Consider the following 23,967-nt stretch of genomic DNA (forward strand, 5'->3'; position numbering starts at 1 on the left):
AAAAATTGGAACCGAACTATTTTCGTTCTGCAGTCCACATTAGCATAGCACGAGGCCAACCAATCCATGCCCATAATCATATCAAAATCCAGCATTTCCAGTTTAATCAAATCGGTTGTAGTCTGGCGATCACATACCACCACCACCACACAATTTTTGTATACCTGTCTACCTACTACTGGATCACCGACCGGAGTAGATACCTTGAAAGGTTTAATTAGCTCGGGTTTCATCCCAATACGGCCAGCAATATAAAGAGTGATATAGGACAACGTAGAACCCGGATCGATCAATGCATAAACATCATGGGAAATATGCATAATATACCTGTAACCACATCTAGGGAGGACGCAAGATCCTGGCGTCCAGCCAAAGCATAAATACGGGGCTGGTGCCACCTGAACTAGACGTTACTCCTCTGCCCCTACGACGACCTGCTGAAATCTGAGGGGTTTGCCTTATAGGGTGTACAGACGAGGAAGAATATGCTGCTGAACTCATAGGATGAACCCCAACTCCACCGCCCATCGACAGGCAATCAAGCATCATGTGCCCAACCTGACCACAGGCATAGCAAGCATCTGAGCCCTGACGACACGGACCCGAATATAACTTCCTACATTGGCTGCATCGTGGAACCGGTGGCCTTCTCCGACTATAATCACTTCCAAACTAGGAACCCGAAACTCTCGATCTCTGTCCCTGACCTGAATAGATGGGGCGGTCAAATGTCCTACCCACAAATCGAGGGGGTGCACTAGTCGCAGACTGACCCGAATACCTAGAATATTGTTGCTGACCCCCTCTGTAATCACTACTAGAAAATCTGGCCCTCTTACTCTGCCCTCTATCAACATCGCGCTCGCCCCTCTGCGGCTGTTGCTGTTCTTCAAGATTTTGAGCGTGGTCCTGAATACGGGAGATGTCCATCCCCTTCTGTAGTAAAGCTGTCACGCAATCTTTGAACAAATGTGGCCCTAAGCCACTCACAAATCTATGTACTCTATCTCTCATATCGGCTACCATAGTGAGAGCATACCGGGCCAATGAATAAACGGAGACTATATTCCCGAGCACTCATGTTCCCTTGCTTTAAATTTAGAACCCTATCATCTCGGGCCCTTCGAACCTTGGGTGGCAAATAATGACGAAGGAAGGCATCTACAAATTCCTTCCAAACCGGGGGAGGTGCATGTTCCTTCCTTAAGCTATCCAATTATTATACCATAGAACGGCGACATCCCGCAATCTATAAGATGCTAACTCCACTGACTCAGTATCAGAAGCATGTATAATCCTCAGCGTCCTCAACATCTCATCTACAAAACCTTGCGGGTCTTCATCCGGCTTTGACCCAAAAAATTCCGACGGGTTCAGACTCATAAAATCACGGGCTCTAGCATTAGTAGCTCTGTCACCCGGACCTGCACTCTGCCACTGAGCCTGGGCGGGAACTAGCTGTGTCAACAACTGAATGGCCTAAGTCATCTATTGACCAGAAGCACCCAGTGGTGGAGGCACTAGAGCTGGAGCTGAAGCCCCTTCATTCTCCTCCGAAACAGGCGGAGTGTGAGAAGTGTGAGATGGAGCTTCATTATGGGACTCACCCTCCTCTACATGTACCGGCGGCTCCTGTTCAACCCGCCTTCCTGCCGCAGTCTTGCCCTTCTGGGCGGCTGTTTCTTTTCTCTTAACTGGCATCGCAAAAATCATAATGCACAATTAGGAAAAGAAAATCTTATAGCATATGTCACGACCCGACCCGAGGGCCATGACGGGCACTCGGTGCTAACCCAGAAAACTATGAACCTCTGTAAGAGTTGTGGGCCTTGGCCAAGTCTTCACGGCCTCAATCTTTTGGCTATTTACCCGAATACCATCGGTTGAAACAATATGCCCCAAAAATGCCACTGAGTTCAACCAAAACTCACACTTAGAAAATTTGGCATATAACTTTCGAGTTTGAAGAACTCTAAGGACAGTACGTAAATGATCCGCATGTTCTGCCTCTGAATACAATCACAAATAAATCAAGGAAGGGCCTGAACACATTGTTCATCAAATCCATAAATACTGTCGGTGCATTAGTTAGCCCAAATGACATTGCCCGAAACTCAAAATGGCCATATCTTGTTCTGAAGGCTGTCTTAGGGATATATTTCTCCCTAACTCTCACTTGATGATACTCGGATCTCAAATCTATCTTTGAAAACTATTTGGCGCCTTGTAATTGATCAAATAAGTCATCAATCCTCGGAAGAGGGTATTTGTTCGTGATCGTCATTTTATTCATTTGCCATAGTCAATGCACATCCGTAAGTAGTCATCTTTCTTTCGCACAAACAACACAGGTGCTCCCCAGGGGGATGAACTAGGCCTAATAAAGCCTTTCTCAAGCAAGTCCTTCAATTGCTCCTTCAACTCTTTCAACTCTGCGGGAGCCATTCTATAAGGAGGGATAGATATGGGCTTTGTATCCGGTAGCACATCTATAGCAAAATCAATCTCCCGCTCTGGAGGGAGGCCTGGAAGTTCTTCCGAGAACACATCCGGAAACTCATTCATCGCGGGGACTGACTGAGGAGTTGGCGGTTCATCTTCTACATCTTGAACCCGAACTAGATGGTAAATACAACCTTTTATGATCATTGTCTTGCCTTTAGATAGGAAATAAACCTACCTTTTGGGGATGCGGTATTTCCTTTCCATTCTAACACTGGTTATCCCAGAAACTGGAAGCGAACCATTTTCATTATACAGTCAACATTGGCATAGCAAGAAGCCAGCTAATCCATGCCCATGATAACATCAAAATCCACCATTTTTAACTCATGTAAGTCAACCATAGTACAATGGTCACAAATCACAACTACACAATTTCGATATACTATACTAGTTATTACCGATTCACCAACGGGTGTAGATACCTCAAAAGGTTTGATCAACTCTGGTTTGACCCCAAACCGACCCGCAATATATGGAGTAACATATGACAACGTGGAGCTTGGATCTATCAAAGCATATACATCATGAGAAAATACAGATAATATACCTGTGATGACATGAGGAGAAGACTCAAGATATTGACGTCTAGCCAAAGCATAAATACGGTGCTGAGGACCGCTAGAACTGGGGGCTCTCCCCCTGCCTCTACCATGGCTGACTGGCGCATGTGAACCAGGCCCCATAGGGCGTATAGATGATGAAGACCCAGCTGCCGACCCTGAAGGTGGGGCCCTACCCCTGCTACCAACCGAGGGGCAATCACACATAATATGGTCTGGCCGACCACATGCATAGCAAACCTCTGAACCTAATCGACACTGGCCCCAATGTAACTTCCCACACTGGGAACGTCGTGGCACGGGTGGCCTTGCCTGATCCGAATCACCCCTGAATTGAGAACCTGAAGCCCCGAAACTATCAAATCTCTGGCCTGTAAACTGTGGAGGCGCACTAGTCATAGAATGGCCTGAATGTCTAGAAAATTTCTGTCGTGGCCCGCCTCTAAACTCACTTGTCGGACCCAAAGATCTAGCCCTCTTGCTATATCCTCTATCATACTCAAGCTCACTTCTTTGTTGTTGTTGGCTTTCCTCTAAATTTTAAGCATGGGCTTGAATGCGTGAAATATCCATGGTGTCCTGAAGGGACGCAGTCAAGCACCTATCCATCAAATGTGGCCCTAGGCCTCTCACAAACCGGTGCACTCAGTCACCCATATCCACTACCATGGCCGGAGCATACCTATACAAAGAATTGAAGCGGAGACTATACTCTAAAGCACTCATACTTCCTTACCTAAGATTCAAGAACTTATCGGCTTTCGCTCGCCGAACCTCTGGAGGGAAGTAATGTCGGAGGAAGGCATCCACAAATTCTTGCCATACCGGGGGAGGTGCATTAGCTCCCCGTAAAGCCATCCAAACGGTATACCAATGAACCGCGACTTCCCGCAATCTATAGGATGCTAATTCTACCGATTCAATATCTGAAGCATGCATTAACTGAAGTGTCCTCAACATCCCATCAATAAAATTCTGAGAGTCCTCTTCCGGCTTTGACCCGAAGAATTCCGGAGGGTTCAAGCTAATAAAATCACGGGCCCTTGCACTAGCAGCCCTATCACCTTGCCCTGTACCTTGCCGCTGAGTCTGGGCGACAACCAGCTAAGTAAGTAAATGAATGGCCGCTTTTACATCTTCGCCTAAAGCATCCAGTGGAGGAGCTGGAGGTGCTGGAGCTGGGCTGAGGCTCCCTCATGCTTCTCAAAAATAGGCACTAAGTGGTAGGACTGAGATTGAGCCGCATTCTGGGACTCACCCTCCTCTATATCCGTTGACGGTGTTCTTTCGGCCCGCTTTTCTGCCACTTTCTTGCCCTTTTGGGCTGCCGTAGCTTTTCTCTTTATAGGCATCTCAGAAATACACAATACACAGTTAAGGAAAAGAGAAATCCTTATATTATGGCTCTATCGCACGATCTTATGAAGAAAGAAGGTCATTCATTCCTATAATGCCCGCAACCTCCTGTTTATAAGTGTGGCGCATAACACACCCATAAACAAGACTCTACTGGACACGGCTCGTAGACACACCCTAGGACAGAACTGCTCTGATACCACTTTTGTCACGACCCAACCTGAGGGCCATGACGGGTACCCGGTGCTAACCCACTCGGGCACCTCTTATCGTACATTCACATTTACATCTAGGTGAGCCATATAACTTAATAATACTTTCTATCCATCATTCATACTAATCTCATTGGGCAACAATACATTTATATCACCATCAACAACTATGCCCATATCAATGTACATAAGCCGACGAGGCTATCAAAATGATATACAAAATATAAGCCGACAAGGCTAAAGACATCTAACCATGCACAACTATCTACGAGCCTCTAAGAAGAGTAGCTGACATCATATAGGTGGGACAGGACCCTGCCGTGCCCATGTATGTACACAAAAAAAATAATACCAAAAGTTGTAGCTCCGGATGAATTGGAGCTCCTCTGTGTAGTCCCTGAGTAAGAAAGCTATGGATCAAGCCGTCTCCCTGTCCACCTGCGGGCATGACGCAGCATCCACAAACAAAAGGACGTCAATACGAATAATGTACTGAGTATGTAAGGCATAATCAACACCAAAGTAAGAGCATAAGAAGCAGCATAAGGATGAATTGTTGAAGGCTAATGTAGTGTGATTACTTGATTATGATATTATGGGCGTACTATGGATGTTATTGCGGTTGTTGGGAGTTGTTTTGTAAAATGGTGGAAGTTGACGAAATAGGGGAAATGCTGCCCAATTTCTATTAGATCATGAATGATCCTAGTTTGAGTTTAATAGTATCATTAAGGTTTAACCATGGTATGGATTCTTCTAAATGTAGATTATTCGAGCTTCGACGATGTACGCTAGATAATTAAGAAGTCAATGAGGTATGTAAGGCTAACCCTTCTTTCAATAAGGCATGGTTCCTTAGCTATATATATATATATATATATATATATATATATATATATATATATATATATATATATATATATATATATAAATCCTTTCATGAGCTCTATAATGTCCTTCAAATGATTTTATCTCTAAAAGCTATTAAAGCTCATGATTCTCGATACTTTTACGATCCTATTACTTTCCTTATATGATGATTGATCCTCTAATGATAGATGTAATGAAACGATGATAGTAATGATGTTGATGATGCTTAGGGGCTATTAGGCAAACGTGTCTAAGTATGTATGACTACTATGTAACACCGAGCTTATGTGGCCGGGTATGATATCTATTGCGCGCACACCACTGCAGTTGGGTATGCATAACACTGAGCCTCGGTAGGGCCAGGTATGTATAATCACCGAGCCTTGCCATGGCCGGGTATGTGAAACACCAAACCTTCATGGTCGGGTATGCTATGAATATGAATACGGATATGAATACGGATACGAATACGGATACGGATATGGATTTAGGTATATGGATTTATATGTATGTACACGAGCACGCCATAGAAACGGAAGGTCCCTATGAAAGACAAGTAAGTGATTTTGATGGTGTCCCTACTATCTCCCGATTTTCCCATCTTATGCTATTTCTTATACTAATCCTTATGTTGTTTCTTATGCTCTTACTATGATGTTGATTATGCCTTACATACTCAGTATATTATTCGTACTAACGTCCTTTTGTGTGTGGACGCTGATTCATGCTCGCAGGTGGCTAGGAAGACATGCTTGATCCATAGCTTTCTTACTCAGGGACTACATAGAGGAGCTCCAATTCATCCGGAGCTACAGCTTTTGGTATTATTCTTTTGTGTACATACATGGGCACGGCGGGGTCCTGTCCCGCCTATATGATGTCACCTACTCTTCTTAGAGGCCCGTAGACCGTTGTGCATGGTTAGATGTCTTTAGCCTTGTCGGCTTATATTTTGTATATCATTTTGATAGCCTCGTCGTCTTATGTACATTGATATGGTCATAGTTGTTGATGGTGATATAAATGTATTGTTGCCCAATGAGATTAGTATGAATGATGGATAGAAAGTATGATTAAGCTATGTGGCTCACCGAGATGTAAATGTGAATGTACGATAAGAGGTGCCCGGGTGGGTTAGCACCGGGTACCCGTCATGGCCCTCCGGTTGGGTCGTGACAGCATAGCTCTATCGCACGATCTATGGAGAAGAAGAACGGTCATTTTTCCTAAATTCCCCGCAGCCTCTTGTTTATAAGTGTGGCGCACTTCACACCCATAAACAAGACTCTACTGGACACGGCTCGTAGACACACCCTAGGGCAGAACTGCTCTGATACCACTTTTGTCACGACCCAGCTAGTGGGCCATGATGGGTACCCGGAGCGGACTACCGATCACCACTCATCATGCTAACCATCATACCCAATCTATACACACGTAATCACCAAAACAATACATATATTATACATAAGCTCTTACGGCTGTAAAAAGATATATAACAATATACACTGGGGTGATCATAAGACATCTACTACCCACACATATGTATCTACGAGCCTCTAACTAGAGTACTGAACATAAGGACGGGACAGGACCCCGTCGTGCCCGAATATATACACAAAAGAATATATCAAAACTGTACCTCCGGAGTAGGGAAGTGCTCCCGTGCAAGCTGATCTGGCTCCTAAGGATCTAGACTGTCCCCCTGTCTACTTGTGGGCATGAACACATCGTCCAAAAAGAAAAGGACGTCAGTACGAACAATGTACTGAGTATGTAAGGCATACATGGTAACATAACAAGGAAATATAGAATGCAGGAGAAGAAAGGATAACTGTAACTGCCTGCCTCTTGAGGCGGAATCATGCATGCTTACTTTTTACCTTTCTAATATATCACACACACATACCTAAGCTGTCCGAGTCAATAACATCCTTAGCCCCCGTCCGGGCCTCCTGCGTCCGGGGTAATCATGTCACGCTGCCCACAAGTGGTGTCATGTCCGGCCAAATAGGCACGGTGTTATCATAAGCCGCCTGCCTTAGCGGTGTCATGCCCGGCCATCTAGGCGCGGTGTCATCATACATATATACTTATCATGAAGCATGCATAGGAGCTCAAGTAAACACTGTAACTCTATCGGAGTGACGTAAGGTCGGTAACCTCCGATTACATTGAACATCATGATCGTCATGTCTCACCTTGAAGGAACTAGCTCTATAAGGTGAGGTTATCAACAATGAATAGCGTCAAGGAATCATATAAAGATCATTAACATCGTAATAACATCATATCATTATCAAGGAACATATCACATCTCCATCTCGTAGGAGACTTTTAATACTCTTTAGCTTTCGTCTTTTGGAACGTAAGAAGGTCATGGGAATTACGATGCTACCTTCACGAGAATTTGTACTAAAATTAGACAACCTGAAACATACTTAAGCTTAAGCTAAAGCAACTAAAAGTTAATGGAAATTTGGCGACACTTCCTTTGTTTCGACAACTTCTTCCATGAAATAAGATAACCCTCAAATGTCAATAAGAACACTCATGATAACATAATCATTGGATTCTTTAAGTTACACACTGTTTACTTCTTAAATCCACCTTCAAGATCATCCATTACCATACCTATATTACAACATCATATTCATTCTCATAAAATACTCCTTTAATATCATTCGTATTATTCACCACAAGTTTGTACTCATAACATGTCAAGAACTATTATTCAAGTTAAGTCATTAATCAAAGAGTATCACTATTTCTATATTTGTACTCCATATTCTCCTCCCTTTCATAATCCAAGTCTTTTAACCTCTCAATATTCTTAATAACATGAATTGAACATAAAACTTACCTTTGATGATGTAGGAATGGACTTTGAATGGAATTACTTCATCTGGAGAAAACCCTACTTCAACACCAAAGAGATTCTTGGTGTCCACAAACCCTAGAGAGTATCCTTGCACTTGATTCTACTAATTCTTGGTGTTTACTCCTTGATTTCCCTTGGATATATGATGATATGATGAGAGAATTTTCCTAGAACCTTCAAGACTTTGAGAGAGACTGAAATTTGAAAAATTTGGAGCTCAACTCGTCTATTTATAGCTGAAAGTGGAAAGTTCCAGAGAAGCGGTTCGACGAGTGGGTCGACGGTCACGTCGACGTGTCAACGGTCCATCGACTTGCTCCGTCGACCTGCTTCTACAGATCAGAAGTTGCAGATTCCTATTGACGGCGGAGATCGACGGCCCGTCGACGTATCTCGTCGATCTGCTTCTGTAGATCAGGATTTTCAGAACATAGTGACATGATCGACGGTCCGTCGATAATGTCTGATGTCTACAGACTTCCCTGAATCTGGTCAACCTACGTCGGTTCAATCCGTTAAACTTCTAATCTTGTAATATGCCTGGAATACCTACTAGTACCTCCATACACGGGTTAAAATGCTTAGCATCTCAATACTCGGGTACAATTCCCATTTCAAGGCATACTCAACTAGGGAGCCGTAAGTTTTTTTTTTTCTACAATGAAAACAAGAGGTGTAACAACTCCCTTCATAGGAGACACCTTCAAGGATACCCAATCATCAACTTGGAACTCTAAGTCTCATCGGTGATTATCTGCATAAGACTTTTGGCGACTCTGAGCTGCCAATAAGCGATCATGAATAAGCTTGACCTTCTCCACTACTTGCTAGATCAATTCTAGCCCTCCTAATTTAGTCTCTTCTACTTCAAAACATCCAATTGGTGATCTACACTTTCGCCGATATAAGGCCTCATACGGGGCCATCTGGATACTAGAATGATAATTGTTGTTATAAGCGAACTCAACAAGCGGTAGGTGACCATCCCAACTACCCCTGAAATCCAACACACATGCTGGTAGCATATCCTCGAGAGTCTGAATGGTACGTTCAGCTTGTCCAGTAGTCTAAGGGTAAAATACTTTGCTAAGACTCACCTGAGTCCCCAAACCCTTCTGGAAGGACTTCCAAAAATTAGTTGTACACTGTGCACCTCTGTCGAAGATAATGAACTTTGGAACACCATGGAGACGTACTATCTCCTTGATATAAAGCTTCGCATAATCTTCAGTCGAGTATGTAGTCCTAACAGGTAGAAAATGGGTTGATTTTTTAAGTCTATCCACAATTACCCATATAGAATCATACTTATGCTGGGAACGAGGAAAGCCTATAATGAAATCCATATTAATTACTTCCCATTTCAAAGTCGAAATCTCAATAGCTAGCAATAATCCACTGGCCTTCTGATGCTCAACCTTTACCTGTTGACAGTTAGGACATTGAGCCACGAACTCTGCTATGTCTTTCTTTATTCCGTCCCACCAATAAATTGACTTAATTTCATGATACATCTTTGTCGGTCCCGGATGAACAGAATAACAGGAACAATGGCCTTCCCCTAAAATCTGGAGACGTAACCCTGCAACATCAGGAACACATAGTCTGCCTTGGTATCTGAGAACTCCATCTGCAGAAATCTCAAATGATGACTTTTTCTTCTGAGGGAATGCATCTCTGTAATGAACTAACATAGGATCCTCATACTGATGCTTTTTCACCCCAACTACTAAAGATGAAACAACTGAATCTTTAATAGTAACTCCCGTATTGCCTGAGTCCAATAATCGAACTCCCAAGCTAGCTAACTGTTGAAGCTCATGAGCTAACTCTCTTTTCTCTGGCTGAACATCCCATAAACTATCCATAGATCTACGGCTAAGGGCATCGGCTACGATGTTCCCCTTCCCTGGATGATACAAGATGCTAAAATCATAATCTTTCAATAGCTCCAACTATGGCCTTTGCCGCAAATTCAATTCCTTCTCTTTGAAAATATACTAGAGACTCTTGTGGTCTGTGTAAATATCAACACGAACACTATACAAATAGTGGCTCCACATCTTTAGTGCATTAATTACCGCAGCTACCTCTAGATCATTAGTTGGATAGTTCTACTCGTATTTCTGCAACTGCCTTGAAGCATAACAATAACTTTACCGTGTTGCATTAATACACAACCTAGTCCAACGCCTAAAGCATCACAATAAACGACATAGCCTTATGTTCCTTCTTGAAGTGTAAGAACCAGGGCCGAAGTCAATATATTCTTCAACTCCTGAAAGTTGCCCTCACAAGCATCTGTCCATTGAAATTTAGCTAATTTCTGAGTCAACTTCATCAGTGGTGCAAAAATAGAAGAAAATACTTCTACAAATCTTCTGTAATAACCGGCCAAACCTAGAAAACTACAAACTTCAGTAGGTATTGCAGGTCTCGTCCATGTCTTTACAGCTTCAATCTTCCGGGTATCCACCCGAATATCGTCAGCTGAAATAATGTGCCCAGAAAAGTCACTGAATTCAACCAGAACTCACATTTTGAGAATTTTTGCATATAACTACTGAGCCTGAAGAATTCTAAGGACGACACGTAAATAATCTGCATGTTCTGCTTCGGATCAAGAATATACCAGGATGTCACTGATAAACACAATCACAAACGAATCTAAGAAAGGCCTAAATACACTGTTCATCAAGTCCATAAATAACGCTGGTGCATTAGTGAATCCGAACGACATTACCCGAAACTCGAAATGACCATATCTAGTTCTGAAAGCCATTTTCAGAATGTCCTTCTCTCTGACTCTCACCTGGTGATACCCGTATCTTAAGTCTATCTTTAAGAACCATTTGACACCCTGTAACTAATCAAATAAATCATCAGTCCTTGCAAGTGGATATTTATTATTTATTGTCACCTTATTCAGTTGCATGTAGTCGATACACATTCGCAACGAGTCATCTTTCTTCCACAAAAATAACACTGGTGCTCCCCACGGCAACGTACTAGGCTTGATAAAACCTTTCTCAAGCAAATCTTTCAACTGCTCCTTTAACTCCTTCAATTCTGCAGGAGTGATTCTATAAGAAGGAATAGATATTGGTTTAGTATCCGATAGCACATTAATGGCAAAATCGGTCTCCCGTTCTGGTGGAAGACCTGGAAGCTCATCCGGGAATATATCCGGAAACTCATTAACTACTGGAACAGACTAAAGAGTCGGTGGCTTTGCTTCCGTATCTTGAACTCAGACTAAATGATAAATACAACCTTTAGCAATCATTTTGCTTGCCTTGATATAGGAAATAAAACCTACCTCTCGGAGACGCTGTATTACCCTTCCACTCTAGAACTGGTTCTCTTGGAAACTGAAAACGAACCATTTTTTTTTCTACAATCAACATTAGCATAACAAGAAGCCAACCAATCCATACCCATAATAACATCAAAGTCTACCATATTTAGCTCAATTAAATTAGCCATGGTATGACAGTCACAGACTATAACCACACAATTTCTATATACCCGTCTAGCTATTACTGGGGCACCAACGGGTGTAGATATTTTGAAGGTTTAATTGACTCAGGTTGCACCCCAAACCGACCAGCAATATAAGGAGTAACATATGATAATGTAGAACCTATATCAATCAATGCATACGCATCATGAGAAGATACTGATAATATACCTGTAACAACATCAGGCAAAGACCCAAGATCCTGTCGTCCAGTCAGTGCATAGATAGTGTTCTGAGGACCGCCCGAACTAGATACTCCCCCTCTACCTCTACCACATCCTGCTGGTACCTGAGAGATTTTCCCCAGAGGGCACACAAATGATGAGGAACCAGCTGCGGACCCTGTGGGCTGCCATACCTCTGTCATCTCTCAATGGACAGTCACGTATCATATAGCCTGCTAACCACAGACATAACAAGCATCCGTACCTAAACGGCCCTGTCTAGTATGCAACTTACCATACTGAGTACATTATGGTAAAGGTGGCCTCACCTAGATTGAATCACCCCTATATTGAGAACCCGAGGCTCTGGAACTCTGACCTGGTCCGGAATAGATAGGTCGATCAAATCTCTTGCCTGCTAATTGCGGAGGTGCACTAGCTGCTGAATGGCCTGAGTGCCTAGAATACTGCTGCCTCTGACTCCCTCTGAGCTCACTAACAGCACCTGAGGATCCGGCCCTCTTACTGTAGCCCCTATCATACTCACGCTCACTCCTCCGCTACTGCTGTCGCTCCTCCAGATTTTGAGTGTGGGCCTGAATGTGAGAAATATATCAAGCAATCATCAATCAAATGTGGTCCCAAACCACTCCCAAATCGGTGGACACGATCTCCCATATCAGCTACTATAGCTGGAGCACACCTAGCCAGTGAATTAAAACGAAGGCTATACTCCCGAGCACTCATGCTCCCCTGTCTAAGGTTCAGGAACCTATCAGCTCTAGCCTGTTGAATCTCTGGTGGCAAATAGTGTCGGAGAAAAGCATTAACAAACTCTTGCCAAACAGGTGAAGGTGAATTTACCCCTCTAGAAGACACCCACGTATTATACCAACGAACAACCACATCTCACAATCTATAAGAGGCCAACTCTAGTAACTCAATATCCGAAGCATGCATTACCCGCAATGTCCTCAACATCTCATCTATGAAGTTCTGCGGTCCTCGTATGGTTTTGATCCAAAGAATTTTGGAGGGTCTAAGTTAATGAAATCACGAACTCTAGCGCAGACAACTCTATCACCATGACCCGTACCCTGCCGCTGGGCCTGAGCAGCTACTAACTGGGTTAACAACTGAATGGCCTCCCTCATCTCCTGGCCTGGGGCATCCAATGGAGGAATTGGGGGTGCTGGAGCTGGAGCTGAGGCTCCTCTATGATCCTCTAGAGCAGGCGGAGTGTGACAGGATCGAGATGGAACCTCATTTTGGGATTCGCCCTCCTCCACCTCTATAGGTGGTACCCATTCAGTTCTCCTTCCTGCCGCTGACTTGCCCTTCTGGGCCGCTGTAGTTTTTCTCTTCACAAGCATCGCTAATATCAGAACACACTATCAAGAAAAAAAAATGAGAGTCCTTACAACATGGCTCTATCGCACGATCTAAGAGGAGAAAGAAAGGTCAATCATTCCTAAATGCCCCGCAGCCTCCTATTTATAAGTGTGGCATGCTTCACACCCATAAAAAAGACTCTACTGGACATGGCTCGCAGACACACCCTAGGAAGAACTGCTCTGATACTACTTTTGTCACGACCCAATCGGAGGGCCATGACGGGAACCCGGAGCTAGCCTACCGAGCACCTCTTGTCATACTTCTCATAATCATATCTAGGTGGACCACAAAAGATAACTCATAAATATCATTATCTGTAAGGGCATGAGTCCAAAAGGTAGGTGCACCACTTTATAAACATCATCAACTATGCCCATATGTACAAGCCGACAAGGCTGCCAAAATGATATACGAAAATATGAACCGATGAGGTTAAGGAACATCTAACTATACACATCGGCCTACGAGCCTCTACATGGAGTTTATAACATCATAAAGATGGGACAGGACCCCGCCATGCCCATATATGTACACAAAAGAATATACCAGCTAAACTGCAGCTCCGAAACAAATGGAGCACTCCTGTACAACCGCTGATGAAGTAGCATAGGGGTCTGGTCCTTCTCCTGTTACACCTCGAAAAACTTTCTGCGTCATGTGCATTGTGAGTAAACTAATGTAAGCTCGAAGAGGTCATGAAACCCTTATAAGGTTAATGAATAATCTTACCAAGTGTTAAGCAAGCGTCTAAAGGTTTCGGGATCAAGTAAATCGAAGAAAATAAGTTTGCTGAAAATTTGGAAAAAAAAAGGTTGACAGTATTTTGGGTCAACTTTGGAGGGGTATATCTCCTAGTATATTGAGAGTTTTAAGGTGTTTCAAAAGCCTAAAATGAAGTTCGTCGAGTCTAGTTTCCAACGCAATAAATCGCTCGTCGATACGACATCGGAGTAGAAAATTATGGCCGTTACAAGTTAGTTGGCAGAGCAGAAACGGACTGCTACAGTACCCCGGGTTGCTACAGTACCCGACCCAACACACCTATAAATATCCCTCTAACCCATCATCTTTTCATTCACCACACTTCTAAAGAGTTCTTGAGAGCTATTGAGGGTTCCATAACTCTCCATAAATTTCCATAACTCTCCATAAATTTCGATAATCCTCCATAACCTTCCATAATCTTACATAACCTTTCCATATTATTAAGAGAAAATACCAACATCAAAACCCCAAGGATAATCCATGGAAGGTAATTGTTCTTTTTTCTCTTCAAAGTGGTGATGAACTTGATCTTGGAAAGGGGTGAATAAAGTGAAGTTCTTCTACTATAAGGTATGTTCTTCCTATTATTTACATGATTGAGATGACGTAAAGGTTTAGCAATTCTTAGAGAGGAAAGAATCATAGGAGAAAAATCATAAAGTGTTGAATTGAAGTTGACGGCCATGAGGTGAATTAGAAAGGAGATTTTGGACTAATTTGAGATTAAATTAAATATAATTCCTTGATTGTGGTATTGTGGATATGGTTATGGTTAGTTGAGAAATTTGGAAAACATCGTGTGGGATGTTTTATGGAACCTATTGGTGTTGATAATATTGTGGTTGATGTTGGTATTGTTATTATTGTTGTTGGTTGCTGGATTATAATTTTGGGCTAGGCATATAAACAGAGGAGATGTTGCCTGAATTTTGGCAGATTCTAAAAAGATTTCATTTGGATGCTTGAGACAAGTGTATGATATTGAGCCTAAGGATAATATGGACGGTTTACGTGTAGATTTACGAGCTTGGAAGGATAATCGTTAAGTAGCTAAGGCTACCGAAAGGTATGTTAAGGCTTTCCCTTTCTTTCTTTTTGGCATGATCCTATGATACGAGCGAACAACGAGTAATTGAGTCTCTATATTACTCTACTCTTAGAAGTATTAGGAGAATCTTAGTTATTGATGATTCTGTACCCCTCTATTACGATTATTCCTTATGTTCATGGGTCCTAAATATTGTATCATGATAAGGTTAGTTTATGTTTATGCATTACATTCATTTGCATACATTCATATTGACCCGTGACCAAAAAGTGTTATATACGCATATATTATATATATATATATGTATATGTATGGGGTATGGGGTATGGGAAAAGGGCGAGGTGTTATATACGCATTACTACCTGATCAGCTGGTGCACCGTGATGATGATTATTATGCCCGAAGGGGCCATTATGTTATTATGCCTGAAAGGGCTGCCCGAAGGGGCCATTATGCTATTATGCCCGAAGGGGCCTATATGGAATATGGATCGGGCCGTACGTTCCTCGGCACTATGACCTATGCATTGCATATCATACGCCCTCAGAGGCATTTTTAGTAAGCAGAGATATACAGATATGTTTAGATAGTAAGACATATAGATGCATTCATATAGACGTGTTCAGATAGTCAGACATACAGATGCATTCATACAGATGTATTCAGTCAGTCAGTTTAGTTTATGATTTTTAGATTTTCTTCATGACTCTTGTGTGTGCTACTCTTCTGCCTTACATACTCAGTACATTATCCGTACTGACTCCACTATTGTTCGGGGGGCTGCGTTCATGCCCGCAGGTTGCGATAGCCAGGAAGACAGATCGCGTCCTTAGGCTGCTTCTTCAGCTGGGTAGTGGAGCACTCCTCTCTTGCCGGAGTTGCCGTCTAGATCGGGTATATGTTTTGATGTATAGGGGTAGGGCAGGGGCCCTATCCTATCCATAGCATGTTCAGTATGTCAGTAGACGCTTATACACGCTTATATTCAGTCAGACGGTGTGGCCCGCTCAGCACATATTTTGTTACATAGTTTTATCGGGTAGCCTTGTCGGCTTGTACCCCGGTTCAGTTTAGTGATGCCTGTATATATATCTTTTGAGGGTTGTGACCCTCCAGTTTATGACATCTATCAGTCAGCAGATCATGTTGTGAGTGCCGAGTGCCCTCAGGTGACCCAGAATGAGCATGAGCAGATATGTCATGTACGTTTAGTGGCATCTATGGGGTCAGCTTTTGGGTGTCCGTCATAGTCCTCCGGTTGGGTTGTGACATCTCCCTGTCCACCTGCGGGCATGAACGCAGCGTTCACAAATAAAAGGATGTCATTACGAATAATGTACTGAGTATGTAAGGCATGAATAGCAGAATAACAAAAGCATGAAGATATCGTAAGATAAAGGGATCAATCTGTACTTTTGAGAGCCTCTGAAGGCGGATGTCATGCATGCTTAGCTTTTTTTAAAAACATTTTCATACATACATATATAATATAAGTGTTAGTGTTTCGGAAAGTGCAACCCGATCCATACATCATATCATCCCGCGTCCGGGGTAACACCATAACGTACCCACTGCAGTGGTGTGCATATCTATGTGTCGTACCTGGCCGACTATAGCGCGGATCGGTGTGAGAAAATAGCTACATATATATAAATCATGCATGAGAGCCTAAATAAAAGTTATAAATCTATCGGAGTGACGTAAGGTCGATAAACCTCCGATTGTCATTATAGAATCATCATCATCGCTATATCTCACCTTGAAGGAACAACTACCATAAGATGAGATCAACATCAATGAATAATATCAATAATCATATGAGAAAGATCAATAATTATGGGACAATTATCAACAATATCATATGAACCTCAAGAATCATAAGGTTTAGCTTTTCTAGAAATGGAATCATCATAGAGGACATTTGTATGTATGTTCATATCAAAGTGATCATGCCATAAGAAGGAAAGGGTTAGCCTTAATATACCTTTTCGCCTTCTTAACTACTTAACGTTCTACTCCCAAGCTCGCAAATCTACATTCAAGAGGATCCACACTAGGGTTAAGTCTTAAAAACACTCTTAAGTTCAAACTAGAGTAATTAGCGAGCTAGCGGAATTTGGGCAGCACTTCCCCTATTTTATCTACTTCCGCCAAATTCCTAAACAACTCCCAATCAAAAATAACAATACCATAGTCAAGGAAAAATATTCAAATTAATCTTGAATCAATCAAAAACCTCCTTTCAAATTCAACTCATAACCATCGACTTCAACTTAGTACTTTGTGACTTCTCTACTATGATTTTTTCCTCTTCAAGACTTGCTAAACCTTTAAACCAACTCAATCATATAAATAGGATGAAGAACATACCTTATAATAGAAGAACTTCACCTCACTCAACTTCTTCCAAGACCAAGTTCATCACAATATTGAGTAGAAGCAAGAATAATCATCTTTCATGGATTCTCTTGGGGTTTTGATGTTTGATCTTCAAGAAATCTCTAATAATGTGGGGAGATAAGTGTGGGAAGTGAATGTGAAAAATGGAGTCTTTTGGAACTTAAAAAGGGTTTTAAAATCGCCCCTCCGAAACGGGGTCTTTGTGTTTGAGATGCGGCCGCATCTTCCTCCCTCTCCTTGGGGGAATGTTGGGCAGAGAGGTCCCCAAATATTTGGAGTTTTCAGCCAGTATGCTGCACAGCATACTTGATATGCGGCTGCATATTCCCCCAGAATTCCAATTTTCGCGAAAATGCGTTCTTTTCGATTTGTTTGACCTCCAACCCTCATGGGACCTTCTTGGCACTTGTATAAAACTTCATTATCTATCTAAGGAGCCCTATATCTTCCTGTTAAGGTGATGCTAAGCAATGCATAGCTCAAATGACACAAAATCTTCCCAAAAACACGACACCAATCCTAACCTTCAACAAACTTACTTCCGCCAATTTATTTAACTCGGAAACCTTAAGGTACATACTTAGAATTATTAGATACCCTCATTAACCTTGTAGGGGCTTTATGTCCACTTTGGGCTTATGTTAGTTTACTTATAATGCAAAAGACGCAAAACTTTTCCAAGGTGTAACAAGAATACTGTCTCAGAATATCAAAATAAGACAAGTAACTAAGAAAAGCCATACGGGCAGCGAATCCATCCAATGCTCACCCTGGAATACTCGTCAGAAGACCTGGGGACTCAGTCACGGGGCGCAGAAGTCGATCCGGTCACAAACTCTGCACTCAGAAAGAATGCAGCAAGGTAAAATCAGTACAACAACACATACTGAATAGGCAACATAGGCCGACAACAGTTAGAAGATCATATATATAAGAAAGAGACTCAAAAAGTAGGCATGCTCACAATCAGATAAACTCAATCAATACAATAGTCGAATCCAGTACCAAACCACCACGTCTAATAAATCACCTCAAGTCCACTATAAATTCGATCCACATCTCAAGAACTACTATCAAGTACGCATATAACCAGAATCAATCAATAAGTCCAAACCAATGCTAACAATAAATATGAGCTGAATGCAGTGCAATGCATATGCGATGATACACACACGCTTCGAGCGGAATATCTCGTCGCCTCGACAGTCATGACCCATAAGGGGCCGCTAAGTCCATGCACCTGCTGTTGAATGCACAGCCCGATCCAATAGTTAGTGTTGCGGTACGTGCAACCCGATGCGCGCAACCCGATCCCAATATCCATATGAATGAGTGAATGCATGATAACATTGCCAACAAGAATATATAATTAATGGTTCCACACATTCCCGATTCACCGCTATTCAATCATAGAATCGATTCCGATCAAGCTGAAAAAAGTCAGGACATAAATCTCACTCACAATAACAATATCACAATCCTTACTTCTTTCCCAACAACCTCATATAGCATAATATGTTTTTCGACACACAAGTAACCATTATGCATCAACTCTCTAAAATCAATCATCAACTCTCTAGAATCGATCACGTGGCGGTAAGCCAACAGCTCACAATAAGCAACACACAATAGAGCACAATAAGGCAAAAAGGCATTAATCACAACAATACCAACCTAAGTATTCCATCCCAACTTCATACCTAAAGGTTTACATGCTTTTTCCAACAATCATTAACTACACATATATATTCCGCTAACAGAAGTCTAATCGAAAGGTAAGTCGTAACCTACTTGGAAAGCCGAACAGGAGCCTCAAACCGTCACACCTTGGCCTTGCCTTTTCGTAACGCCTCCAAGTACTCAAAGTTTGTTCATAATCAAATTCTATATTAAAAACCATGAATAATGACACCCATATTGCTATACTTATAGCTAGGTCAAATTCTATCCCAAGGGATTTGGGGAAACGGGCCCATAAGGGTAAAACGGGAAATTGAGAGATGGAACATGCAATTCAAGCTCTAGGTGAACAAACCCACTAATCATTTGCTAAAACAACTCAAGATTGAACAAACCCACTAATCACTTGCTAAAACAACTCAAGATTAAGCCTAATTCGGATTTGAAACAAAACTCCCAAATTTGAGTATGAACCCTAATTCATCAATCCTCAAATTAACCATTAATAATAGAAGAAATAGGCTTAACAACAAGGAATTCATCAAACTCTATGATTATTCTAGTCAATTTCACCACCAATTTCCATTTTAGAAGTCTAAACCCATTTGAAGAATTTTAACACAAGACTGATCTTCTCTAGCTAGATTCTAATGATTCTAAGCATGGAATAGGAATCCAGGAAGGCAAATGATGAAGGTTAGGGTCATAGATCTTACCTCCAAGAAGAATCAGTCCACCAGAAGCTCTATTTGCCTAAAGAGTGCTTAGAAAAGTGATGAGAAGAAGTGATAGGTTTAGGGGACTTAACTAGAGAAAAGATAAATTATTTTGCCCGACAATGGCTGCAGCTGTCACGACCCAACAGGAGGGCCATGACGGACACCCGGAGCTAACCTACTGAGCACCACAAAACGTACATGCATCTCATATCCATACCTGAATGGGCCATAATACTAACTCATAGACACTATAATCTATATGGGACACAAGCCCAAAAGATAATATACATATGTCATCAAGCTAATCCCAAGTACATACGCCGGCAAGGCTATCCATAGTAATGATACAACAGAATATAGACCGAGACGGCCATAGGACATCTAACTATGCATATCTATCTACAAGCCTCTACTAGAGTGCATAACACAATAAGGACGGGACAGGACCCCGTCATACCCATCTGTACACAAAAGAATCATACCAACTGGATTGCAACTCCGGAACAAGTGCAGTGCTCCTGTACAACCGCTGAGAAGGCAATCTAAGGGTCTGAACCATCTCCCTGTCTACCTGCGGGCATGAACGCAATGTCCACAAATAAAAGGAAGTCGGTACGAATAATGTACCGAGTATGTAAGGTGGAAATGTAACATAATAAGCATATACTATAACGAAGAAGGATAAGAATCAACCTGGCACTTCTGACTTACCGAAGAGAACCTAGCATATATGTCTCTCTATACTCTCATATGCTTAACTACATCTATGTACAAAACTGTGGCTCTAACCAACTTATCATCATGGTGCTATTTGCCCAACTGATCAGTGGTGACTGCCCAACCGGTCGTAGCTCGGTGGTAACTGCCCATCTGATTATCGCCCAATAGTGGAGCGCATATCGTAACTGCCCGACTGATCAGTGGTAATGGCCCAACCGGCCGTAGCTCGGTAGTAACTGCCCATCAAAGTATCGCCCGATGGTAGAGCGCATGTTGTAACTGCCCGACTGATCAGTGGTAACTGCCCAACTGCCCGTAGCCTGATGGTAAATAGTGATACATAATCTGCCCAATTGGCCGTAGACCAGTGGTAAATACAGTCAACATCATCACCGGACCTTCATGGGTAATTTCTATGCACTTCTCATGATCATTACCTATCTCTTAATGCCTACATGATTACATAAGACTTATAAGCACATTTTCGGGCCATTGAGACTTCTTCCCGATTAACTAACCCTTAGTCAATTCCTGGATGCATCACAAGCCTTTCTTCTAGCATTAAGTACCTCATTAGGGATCCTATAACTAGCATACTATACATGTTTTACAAAATGTTCCTTGAGAACACATTTCAGAATTCATCGGAGTGACGTAAGGTCGTTATACCTCCGATTACTATTATGGAGCTAACATCGTCGACATATCTCGCCTTGAAGGAATCAATGACCATAAAATGAGATCAACAACTATAAACAAGACCAATAATCATGAGACAAGATCAATAACGTCATAAGAAGATCAAGAACTTAAGCTTCCAATATTTCTAGGAATGGAGTCATTATGAAGGACATTTGTGTAAGTTTGTAACAATAGGATCATGCCATAAGAAAGAAAGGGACAGCCTTAACATACCTTGTCGTCTCCTTAAATACTCAATGCCTATCTCCCGAGCTTGTAAATCTCAAAATTCAAGAACACTTCAATTCCAAGGTTACTCCACCTTAAAATATTCACCCAAGCTTCTTCAAGAAGATGAGACAAGTTTAAACCTCACTTTGAAATCCTAAGTACTTCAATCTTCACTTTGATCTTTGATTTAGGCTTGGAGAAGTGTTTGAATATATTTGGAGAGGTCTCTAGAACTTTTTTGAGCTTGGGGTAATGTTTAAATATGATTAAAATGAAGAGGAGTCGTCACACTTAAAATCAAAAAAATTCCACCGACTTACAAAATACTAGACGTATTTCTTGTCCGTATAAATTATACGGTCCATATCTTCAATCGTATAATTTTATACGGGCCTTATCTTTGGTCATATTTCTCGGATTTGCAATCTATCAATTGTATTGAAAAGAAAACTCTCTGAACTTGAATTTACATAGGTTATGCATTTCGTAACACCTGATATTCTAAGAGATATACCTCCCTCAAGTTGGGCCAAAAATCCTGTCAAGAATTCTGCTAAGTTTTCCCAAAGTTTCGACAAACTTAATTTCTTCGATTCTCTTGTTCTCCAATCCTTCCATAAATTGCTAAACATGAACTTAAACCCTCATAACCATAAGATAGGCATGTATAACCTCATATAACCATGAAGATAACTAGTGTCCAAGACTAGGACAACTAACATCCAACGAATCTTAACGTACAAAACTATGAGGTGTAACAGCAGCAGTCAAGGAGCCGCTGCAGCGCACGCGCTACGGTGCCATAAGGCTCGCCACGGTGGCGTTCACTCAAAATTCAGCATGCCGCTATAGCGGCAAGAGACCCGCTACAGCGGCTAGCCACCAAAACTACCGGTCCGCTATAGCCATTCCCTAGGCGTTATAGCGTGACCGCTACAGCGGTTATGGTACCGCTGCAGCGCCTACACTAGAACTAGAATACTCTGGTTTTGACCAATCTCATCCGACTATCACCGGAGGCCCCACAGGTACCAAACAAACATGCAAACACACATAAAAACGCGCTACGAATTCACCAGTGGCCTCGGATTTCCCAGCGAACACTATAAGAAAGTGTAACATTTTATAAATGTCGTATTAAGCTGATTAAATGTCGCAAATTCGTTTACCATCATTTAATTTACACTTGGATCAAATGTCGTAAATTTTAGTGCCGGGAATTTTCCGACATTTACCTAAATGTCGGAAAGAATTTACCCCCAATGGCCTAAAGCCAAGTTCCCAACCCAAATTCCAAAACGCTCCCAACTGCATTGGGAACCAAACCGAACACCTACCAAGTCATAAATGACTGTCCGAACCTCTCGGAAGCAAGAGAATTTCGAAAAAGGTCCGTTTACTCAAAAGTGAACTTTGGGTCAAACGAAATCCACTTTGAGGCTCAAACCTCCAAAAGTCACTCTAAAACCCACCCGATGACCTATGGAAGGGTCAACAGGGATATGGGTCATTAGCAAGATAACGAACAATCAGGTTGTTACTCCAACAGTAGCCGCTTTAATAGGTAATGGTTTGAAATAGGAAATAAACGTGTTGCACACCCAACAGAACTGTAGCAATCACTATTATAAGCTGCTAAGAAAGTAAATGTGTTGCATACTATCTTGGCTAAAGTGATTAGCAAAACAATCTTGTATTTGTTTACATAAGTCATGTTATAATTAAAATTTCTAACTGAACAAAGCAAAGTTCCTTTCTGTAGGGAAAGTGCAAAGGATCACAACCATCTTATCCAAAATTTGAGAAGGGAATAGGTAAAACAAACTAAACTTGGAACAGCTATACCACTTGACTAAGAGCCCGTTTGGATTGGCTTATAAGTTGCTTATAAGTTGCTTATAAGCTGTTTTTAGCTTTTTTGAGTGTTTAGCTGGCCAGCTTAAAGTCATTTTATGCATAAAATAAGCTCAAAAAAATAATTTGAACCATTTGACTTAGCAGCTTATAAGCTGTTTTCAGCTTATAAGCCAAAAAAAAAAAAAAAAAAAAAATTAGCCTACCCCAACTTTTTTTTTTGGCTTATAAGCTTTTTCCAGCTTATAAGCGGCTTATTTTAAGCCCATCCAAACAGGCTCTAAGTACCTAAGCAACCCTCGCACTTCATTATTTTTCACGGTGTAAGCAAAATTCAACTAATCGCCACATGTATCTCTTCTGCTGGAATTTTGAAAGGAACTCTACTGAATTTATATATCTTGAG

This window comes from Lycium barbarum, chromosome 8 (assembly GCF_019175385.1).
Source record: "Lycium barbarum isolate Lr01 chromosome 8, ASM1917538v2, whole genome shotgun sequence".
NCBI classification, from domain to species: domain Eukaryota; kingdom Viridiplantae; phylum Streptophyta; class Magnoliopsida; order Solanales; family Solanaceae; genus Lycium; species Lycium barbarum.